Genomic DNA, 10741 nt, shown 5'->3' on the forward strand with positions numbered 1-10741 from the left:
TAATAAACAGTTCATTTCTTATTTGTGTGAAGAGCAGGAAGTGTAGTTAGACAGCAAACGGGTAGTGAACAATAACTGTAAAAAGTGCCGGAGATTGTGCTTTGCGGGCAGCAACATTAAAACTGTGCGCAGCGCAAAATACTTATAGAATCCAAAGATTACGAACCATTCGCGAGTGAAACTTAACGAATGATCGTCAAGAAGGCGTCGTGGCAGAGAAAAGAGAAGATAGCAGAGAAAAGGGAAGGTAGGTAGTATTGCACGCCGCATATAACGAAATAATGCGACGCGACGGCATCGCAGGGGAAGCAGTTGAACATGGTTAAGTCGAACAGTCAGGCAGTTGTGATTGCACGACTATAGGAAGTAAAGCTAACAAAAATGAAGCCACAGAATTTAGTGTACAAGAAATGTTTGCAGCTGATGAGTGAACTAGAAGCAATTAACAACAAAATAGAAGAAACTGCTTCGAATACTAACAACAGCTAGCTGAAAGTAACCAGCAACTAGAACCGACTAACAATAAAACAGAAGAGATTGCTACGGATCCTAAACAACCGCTAGTTGGGACTAACCAACAGCTAGAAACGAATAACAATAAAATAGAAGAAACTGCTAGGGACACTAAACGGCAGCTAATGAAAGTCATTCAGGAGACTAACAAAATAACCACTGATACATTAGAGAAATACATTAGGGAGACTGAAAACAAATTTAAGCTGTAGACGAGAAAATAAAGATTTATCGAAATGAGCCGTGACTGGAGAAGCAGCAGCAGTAAATCGTAGCAGGTGTATAAACGAAATATAATAGAATAATAAAATTTTAAATTAAAATTTCAGTAAGGTTACTGAAAAATGTGATGTGTCAATCTCCAATGTAAACAAAAAAGTCGGTGAAGTTGGGTCGCCGGCCGTTGTGGCCGAGCGGTTCTAGGCGCTTCAGTCAGGAACCGCGCGACCGCTACGGTCGCAGGTTCGAATCCTGCCTCGGGCATGGATGTGTGTGATGTCCTTAGGTTAGTTAGGTTTAGGCAGTTCTAAGTTCTAGCACTTAAAGCACTAAGCTTTAGCTAAGCACTAAGCACTAGCACGAAGTTCTAGACACTTAAAGTAGTAAAGGAGTTTTGCTATTTGGGGAGCAAAGTAACTGATGATGGTCGAAGTAGAGAGGATATAAAATGTAGACTGGCAAAGGCAAGGAAAGCGTTTCTGAAGAAGAGAAATTTGTTAATATCAAGTATAGATTTAAATGTCAGGAAGTCGTTTCTGAAAGTATTTGCATGGAGTGTAGCCATGTATGGAAGTGAAACATGGACGATAAATAGTTTGGACAAGAATAGAATAGAAGCCTTTGAAATCTGATGCTACAGAAGAATGCTGAAATTAGATGGGTAGATCACGTAACTAATGAGGAAGTATTGAATAGGATTGGGGAGAAGAGGAGTTTGTGGCACAACTTGACAAGAAGAAGGGATCGGTTGGTAGGACATGTTCTGAGGCAGCAAGAGATCACCAATTTAGTAATGGAGGGCAGCGTGGAGGGTAAAAATCGTAGAGGGAGACCAAGAGATGAATACACTAAACAGATTCAGAAGGATGTAGGCTGCAGTACCTATTGGGAGATGAAGAAGCTTGCACAGGATAGAGTAGCATGGAGAGCTGCATCAAACCAGTCTCAGGACTGAAGACCACCACCACCACACAAGTTCTAGCGGACTGATGACTTCAGATTTAAGTCCCATAGTGCTCAAAGCCATTTGAACCATTTTTTAAACTGGGTCAGCTATGTCTAACAGAGTAGATTGATTAGAAACTAATACAAAGAGATAATTGACAGTGTAACTGGCATTCAGCAGAAGATCAGCGATTTTACTGCCAGAGGCACTGATATCTTTGCTCAAAGAATAGAAGAAAATTCAGATCTAAGAAACCGTATTGCAGTAAATAACAAAGAAGACCACTCTTTGATAACAGTTCCTTCCGAGAAATTTGCTACTAAGAGAAAAGTACACAGTACAAGTATTCATAGGAAGAAAAATGGAAAAGTTGTTAATGAAGGCCAATATATAAATGTACGGAGGTTAGACAAGGTTCTCACTAAGAGTAAGTGCGCCAAATAGGGAATCAAAGAAATAAACATGGGAATGTTTTGAAGGCTTCACGTCAGATGGTTACTTTGCTAAAGAAAGCAAACGGAAGGCAGTGGTTAGACGGTAATAAGATGGAAATCAAAAAATAATGGGAACTAAAATAATAATAAAGTAAGCAATGTTCCCACAAATGATAATAAAAGATACGGTAAAGGTTTTGCCAAAAAAAAAAAAAAGAAGAAGAAGGAACAGGTGGGAAACCAAGGAGCTCGCGTATCCGTAGCGGTAAACAAAATAATGATTGTGACAGAGAAAACACTGACGAGAATTTACATTGTCATAATTGTAGATAAAAGGCCGGCTGCCATTGTAAAAGGCGGATGGTATGAGCTAATGAAAGAGAACGCTCCAGGATTACCAGCGTAGCGAGATGAGGTCGTGGAAGCCGGTGGAATGAAAATGAGATACAGAGAAAAAATAGTGAGAATCATTGACATGGTGGTAAACAAAACGTGTTTTTGAAATGTACAAGATTAATGAAAAATGACGAAAAATCATTGGAGAAGATGAAGGAAGGTCAACGGTCTTACCGCAGTGGTAACACCGGCTCCCGCCATATTACAGAAGTTACGTGCTGTCGGGCTGGCACGTGGATGGGTGAGCATCCGGTCTGGCGAGTGCTGTCGGCAAGCGGGATGCACTCAGCCCTGGTGAGGCAAACTGAGGAGCTACTTGACTGAGAAGTAGCGGCTCCGCTCTAGTAAACTGATATACGGCCGGGAGAGTGGTATGCTGACCACATGCCCCTCCATATCCGCATCCAGTGATGCCTATGGGCTGAGGAAGACACGACCGTTGGGCGGTACCGTTGGGCCTTCATAGCCTGTTCGGGCGAAGTTTACTTTTAAGATGAAGAAAGAAAAGAATGTTTGAAAGCCTATATGTGGTGAGCAGAGTAACAAATCCAAACGTAGTAAAAGTAACGTATCCTGAGTCCAAAGTAATAAGAGGTATATGAGCCGTGGCGGCTGGCGATAGGGTGTTCTACTTGCATCGCTGATATCGGTATTCGGCTGTCTCGCTATCTTTGACTGCTCCAACCGGCGGGTTTTCCGGGTGAATGTGTGACGGGGAATCTCCGGTCGGAGTTCATCGAGCCAACTTGTGTCGAAAACAAGCCGGCGTGACCAACCGTGGTGCATGGGCCTCGCCGTGCTCGCCGTCCTTGTCTTTTGTCGCGTCGGATGTACGGCGCCGATCACTGGGCGCCATGACGTGTAAAATTGTGGTGGGTTCGTCGTATCAGGCTGAACAGCTTCCCAGCTCGCAATTTGCAAGCTCCAAGTTTTTCTGTGTTTAACTAAGGAGATTGTTAAAACTTATTGCGGCATGGGTAGCTGCCGGAGATGGTTCAGAAGTTGGTTCCACAGTGGCTATGTTAAGGAGGCTGATGTTCCTCATTTCGTTTCTTATAATTTGTGGAGTGTGTGTTTTAAGTGGCTTTAATGTAAGTTTTAACTTGTTTTTGGATATATTGACCGCTTGGGGACTGGTTGCCGTTGTGTACGCGCCCAGCAGCCATATAGTTAATGTTATAATCATTTGTCAGGATTTGGTATGTTTATTTAATGTTGAAAGTACCTTAAGACAACTGCAAGTGATCTCTAAGTTTCCTGCTAATTTACTGGGAGACGGGTACTGTTAGAGTACTGCACCATAAGAATTTTGGGGCATGCTTAATATATATTCCAGTTTTCATTGCAATCTACACTCCTGGAAATTGAAATAAGAACACCGTGAATTCATTGACCCAGGAAGGGGAAACTTTATTGACACATTCCTGGGGGTCACATGATCACACTGACAGAACCACAGGCACATAGACACAGGCAACAGAGCATGCACAATGTCGGCACTAGTACAGTGTATATCCACCTTTCGCAGCAATGCAGGCTGCTATTCTCCCATGGAGACGATCGTAGAGATGCTGGATGTAGTCCTGTGGAACGGCTTGCCATGCCATTTCCACCTGGCGCCTCAGTTGGACCAGCGTTCGTGCTGGACGTGCAGACCGCGTGAGACGACGCTTCATCCAGTCCCAAACATGCTCAACGGGGGACAGATCCGGAGATCTTGCTGATCAGGGTAGTTGACTTACACCTTCTAGAGCACGTTGGGTGGCACGGGATACATGCGGACGTGCATTGTCCTGTTGGAACAGCAAGTTCACTTGCCGGTCTAGGAATGGTAGAACGATGGGTTCGATGACGGTTTGGATGTACCGTGCACTATTCAGTGTCCCCTCGACGATCACCAGTGGTGTACGGCCAGTGTAGGAGATCGTTCCCCACACCATGATGCCGGGTGTTGGCCCTGTGTGCCTCGGTCGTATGCAGTCCTGATTGTGGTGCTCACCTGCACGGCGCCAAACACGCATACGACCATCATTGGCACCAAGGCAGAAGCGACTCTCATCGCTGAAGACGACACGTCTCCATTCGTCCCTCCATTCACGCCTGTCGCGACACCACTGGAGGCGGGCTGCACGATGTTGGGGCGTGAGCGGAAGACGGCCTAACGGTGTGCGGGACCATAGCCCAGCTTCATGGAGACGGTTGCGAATGGTCCTCGCCGATACCCCAGGAGCAACAGTGTCCCTAATTTGCTGGGAAGTGGCGGTGCGGTCCCCTACGGCACTGCGTAGGATCCTACGGTCTTGGCGTGCATCCGTGCGTCGCTGCGGTCCGGGCCCAGGTCGACGGGCACGTGCACCTTCCGCCGACCACTGGCGACAACATCGATGTACTGTGGAGACCTCACGCCCCACGTGTTGAGCAATTCGGCGGTACGTCCACCCGGCCTCCCGCATGCTCACTATACGCCCTCGCTCAAAGTCCGTCAACTGCACATACGGTTCACGTCCACGCTGTCGCGGCATGCTACCAGTGTTAAAGACTGCGATGGAGCTCCGTATGCCACGGCAAACTGGCTGACACTGACGGCGGCGGTGCACAAATGCTGCGCAGCTAGCGCCATTCGACGGCCGACACCGCGGTTCCTGGTGTGTCCGCTGTGCCGTGCGTGTGATCATTGCTTGTACAGCCCTCTCGCAGTGTCCGGAGCAAGTATGGTGGGTCTGACACACCGGTGTCAATGTGTTCTTTTTTCCATTTCCAGGAGTGTATTTGTACTGCAGGCCATTTGTTAAGTTTGCTCGTTTCCTGGCGTCGGTGAGGTTATGGATTCTTGCCAGGACCGCGCATTGTGAGGCCGGTCGGACTTTATATAAATATATACCGCCCGCTTGCGAGCCTGTGCACAAGCCGTGGGGAGTGAACGCTTGTATTGCCTGCCGGTCATAGCGTTATTGCTTCCAAATACTGCTGTGCGCCTTAACGCTGTTCTCTACAGTCAAGTGAGGCCACTTTGTTAATATTAGCGTTTCTGTAAGTTGTTTTACTGGTTATTATTAGCCATTCTTGCGAATGCAAAATATGATTCTTATTCGTGTTTACGTAATTAAATTAAAGTAAAAATTTGTATAGTGCTTCAGTAAGAGGGCAAATGTCCGAAGTGAAGTTTGTAATAAAGTCTGTTTTGAGTCAAATTAAAATTGTAAAACCATCACAAGCTTGTCCATCACTTGCGATCCCGGGCTTCCTATTTTCTTTAAATAACTGTGGTGAGATTGTAATTTTGATTTTCTAAAGAACGGAGTAGTACTACGGTTCAGTATACACAATGTAGTTGGTGATAAGAGATAGCATGATAGTTCAGGGGAAACCTGGAGGCTCTGACAAGTTTGAATACGAGCTACCGAGAGAACATCTCTTTACTAAACGAACGTATGAAACGTACTTAAAAGACCCAGATACGACGCACCTTTCACTGTATGTAGATGCACAGTAAGAATGTAAGAGAATTAAGAGAAACAATAGTTTTAAGAATTTTGAGATAACGGGTCTCCCGCCGGAGGGTCGAGTCCTCCTTCGCGCATGGGTGTGTGTGTTGTTCTTAGCATAAGTTAGCTTAAGTAGTGTGTAAGACTAGGGACCGATGTCCTCAGCAGTTTGGTCCCTTATGAGTTCACACACACACACACACACACACACACACACACACACACACACACACACACGCACAGATAACGGGTGCTCAGTTCCATGTTTGTACATAGTACACAGCGGGAGGTGAATGAGCTCCACGGGAGCACGTGAGACACGTTGTGGCGCTGGCAGGGCATCTAAAGAACCGGAAAGGGCTGCAGAGGTGCTAAGAGCATCTGAGTGGCGTGGCCGGCAGCTGATGCGACCGGAATACCAGAATTCATGAACGCAGGCGTGACGTAATCAAGGACACATCTCAGTATGTTAGAAAACAGACCACTTGAAAGGTATTGACTTCAAGGTATACGAGTAAATGAACTTCGTACATACAATTGTTTCCGTTTATGGGATTATATTTATGGTTATGTGTTCAATTAAAGAATAATGTAATAAAATCATTAGTTAATGAAATTATACTTTGAAAAAATATTTGAACGAAACAGTGAAACTATTAGTTTCTCATACAATGAGCTAGTTGTTTACTATAGGATAATTAATTAAAGAAATGAATTGAAAAAGAAATGTTCATAAGTTAATAAAACTGTCACTTGAAGGGTCTTTTGAGTTGCCACTTGGACAGAATAAGAAAATAATTAACAAAATATTCAGCATGTCAAATATAAGCAGTTGTTACTATCTTGTTTCTAAAATATGTTTTTTTGTTTCACGCACTCATACTAAACTTAATGTTACGTGGAATCATGGGTAATTTCAGAGCGCATATAATCAAATGATGTGCAGTCGGAACCAAATCAGGCGAGCAGTCAGTAACACGAGACGGAGTTGGCATATACACACACAAGAAGGCTGTCGTCAGGGAAACACGGAGGAAACACATCCCCTAGGACCAGCAATTTCGCTTGTCGCGTAACAGTGTTTAAAACCAGAATTAATGTGTCTGTATCATGAGTTCTCAAAGAACGACCTTGAGTCGCAAGTGAAAGTAAAAAAACATTGTGGTGAAAGATAGTGCACCATAATAAAGAAAAATGAAGTTCTCGTAAGTATATGTATAATGTGTTAGTGTATTCCGTGTATACTGTGTCTCCATAGTGTAAATTGTGAAAAAAATGCTCCTATGTATTTCTTTTGGACGGCCCATTACCCGTTGGCAAATGTGAGTGAGATGTTTTTTTTTATAATTTTTCGGAAAGTGTGTAAAAGCAGACAATACTTTGTTGATTTTCTGAGCAAATTTTGAATGGATAATCAGTATTCTGATTTTTACGTTTACTGTCTTTGTTGTTGTATTTTAAGTATTATGTTTGGTATGTTATTGGTGTTCAGTGATTTTCTGTTTGAAAGAGTGACGATATATTATTTTACGAGAGTATAGAAGGTAAAATTCAAAAGTTCTGTTAATACAATTAATCGGAAAGCTAAGAATAGCTGTTATTACCTGCCACTGTAAAGTATCTTACTTAACAATTACATTTTGTATTAGGACATCTCATAACGAAATTCTAACAAGGGGATCTTCCAGCATAGCAAATTTAGTTCTGGATGAGACTACGCAGGTTGGCAGTCAGGGGTGTCCACTCGCAGAAGTCTTAAAGGGCACTATCGAAAAAATTCCGAGAAAAAGGCGTCTAAAGTTTTAAGCTAGCTCATGCGCATATCATATACGGTCAGAAGTAGTATTCGAAGATAGAGGTGAAGTAGCTCAGTAGTTTCTCTGCTTAGCAACGTAAACAGAGATCGTAGTATGGTTCGTTCTCAGAAATAATTTAAACGTATAGTTATATACCTGACAGTTCAACTTCAAGCGATGTCCATTGTCGTATCTAGCCTTTCGGCAAGCAATTGACACAAAAGTTTCATTTGTCTGGGACCAGAATAGAGGCTTTTGCGGCCGTCCCGAGCGGACGCATTGTGGCGCTTCAGACACGGCGATGTTCTGTTTGGATGTCGCGAATTTGTATTGATCCTGTGCGTTGCAGTGTTGTGTGAAATTGTGATTGTGGTGATAAAGTCTTTTAGTTTCCTTGTTTTCGACAGCTGTTAACCACTGATAGGCTGTCATGTTTCCCAGGAAGCTCACTTTAAGATTTGGACTTGACAAAGCAACCCGTAATTTTCAGCCAGTTCACTGGAAATTCATGACTGGATTGTTGGTGCTATTGGCATTACTTCGGATCAGACGCACACTGCCTGTTACGACTTAGGGCAATAGTGCTTTTTTGTGAAGCTGCTTTCCCCGTTGGCTCTGGGGCGGAGTTTATAGAAATTGGAAGGGAAAGCTGAATTTCGCTATCGTGACATTTCGGTGAGTACAGTTACCATTTCAAATGCTGATGTTGATTATAGAGAAGTCAGAGTATTTAATTTGCCTCCTGAAGTAGAAAACTGCTATTTAAAAGACGTATTATGTAAGTATGGAGACATCCGGCAAATTCGTAATGAACGATCGTCAAGCCAACATAGATTGCAATACTTTAATGGTGTTCGTTCTGAGGATATGCATCTCAAACGAAATGCCCCATCTCATGTTTTTGATGACGGTTACAAGGCGCACGTTACTTACAATGGATAGACTGCGACTTACCATGAGTGTAATGGTGTGTATCTCTGGCAAAACTGTCCAGAAAAGGTGTTTGCATTGCAGAACGATTTACAACAGCATAAAAGATTAACATTGGCTGGTCTTGTGGCCGAAAAACAGAAGACGGGTGGCGAAAATTCGAGCATTACGGGAAATGTGCAGGAGAGGCCACACAAAATACTCTTGAAGCCTTTCTTCCTATACTTACAAGGGAACCTCCCCATCGCACCCCCCTCAGATTTAGTTATAAGTTGGCACAGTGCATAGGCCTTGAAAACCTCAACACAGATCAATCGAGAAAACAGGAAGAAGTTGTGTGGAACTATGAAAAAAGTAAGCAAAATATACAAACTGAGTAGTCCATGTGCAAGATAGGCAATATCAAGGATAGTGTGCCCATAGGAGCGCCGTGATCCCTCGAGTGCAGAGTTTACTTTATTTATTTTTGCAAAGTTCTGTCCGTTCGTTCATTGACGTCTCTGTTAATTGTAATAAGTTTAGTATCTGTGTTTTGCGACCACACCGCAAAACCGTGCGGTTAGTAGACGAAAGGACGGGCCTCCCCAATGGGAACCGAAACATTTGATCGCAAGGTCATAGGTCAACCGATTCCTCCTCAGGAAAATACGTCTGATATATTCTATACGACACTGGTGGCGGCATGTGCATCACATGACAGGAATATGTTGTCGACCCACCTAAATTGTACACTTGGCGAATGGGTAAAAAGATTCTTTTACCTTGCCCGATTTAGGTTTTCTTGTGGATGTGATAACCACTCCCAAAAAAGTGATGAAAACATAAGAGTTTGTCACATAAACTGCAATAAATGATTGCAACAGTTTCACAGTCGCACAGTTTTCCCTGTGCTCTGTCAAAACATATGTTTTTAACGGTTTCAAATTTTTCCTTGTGTTGACCGTCAAATTCTGCATATGTCCAAGCAAATCTGAACATGTCCTGGAATTTTGGAGAGCGATGTTGATTATGTGTGAGTTCCTGAACTTTGATAATTGACACACGATCACGTAAACAATACTGCTCTGTTTACCTGTGCAGCTTCGCAAAATCATAGAATCTTTTCACAAAGTATTTCACTTGCCGAAAACCAAACACATCTAACGGTTGCACAAGAGGTGTACAACCTGGAGGAATGGTAATCACGTCTACTTCCACACTAAAATTGTACAATGCCCGATCCTTCTGTCCTGTATAGCTGTCTGAAATTAAAAAATTGAACTTTTCACTCGAGGGAAGACTTGAACCAAGGACCTCTCGTTCCGCAGCTGCTCACGCTAACCACGGGATCACGGCGCTCCTCAGCTTACACTCTCCTTGATGTTGCCTATCCTGCGCATGGACTACTCAGTTTGTATATTTTGCTTATTTTTTTCATAGTTCCACACAACTTCTTCCTGTTTTCTCGATTGATCTGTGTTGAGGTTTTCAAGGCCTATGCACTGTGCCAACTTATAATTAAATCTGAGGGGGGTGCGATGGGGAGGTTGCCTTTTTAGGAAAAGCCGCGCTGATTGGCCGCATGGTTTAGGGCTCCATGTCACGGACTGCGCGGCCGCTGCCGCCGGGGGTTCGAGTCCTCCCTCGGGAATGGGTGTGTGTGTTGTTCTTAGAATAAATTAGGTGAAGTTAGTTTCAGTAATGTCTACGCCTAGGTACCGATGACCTCAGCAGTTTGGTCCCTTAGGAATTCACACACATTTGAACATTTGAACCTAGGAAAGACACTGTAGACAATCCTGTTGCGAAGGGTGGAGGGAGGTGGGGGGGAGAACCGGGGTATCTGTCCTGGGCGGCGATTTCAGGGGGCGGCAATTTCATATTCTTGAAGAAAAATACCTTGTTTCACAACGCAGCTTGCATCCAGCGCACGTAGGTCTGTCGATTATTCAAACGATTTTGAAACACATCCCTGTTGGTTTTTGAATAGTTTTGAACACATTCTAAGTTGATTTCTGAACGAATCATAAGTTTATTTTTGGA

Source organism: Schistocerca cancellata, chromosome 7 (genome assembly GCF_023864275.1).
Source record: "Schistocerca cancellata isolate TAMUIC-IGC-003103 chromosome 7, iqSchCanc2.1, whole genome shotgun sequence".
In the NCBI taxonomy this organism is placed as follows: Eukaryota; Metazoa; Arthropoda; class Insecta; order Orthoptera; family Acrididae; genus Schistocerca; species Schistocerca cancellata.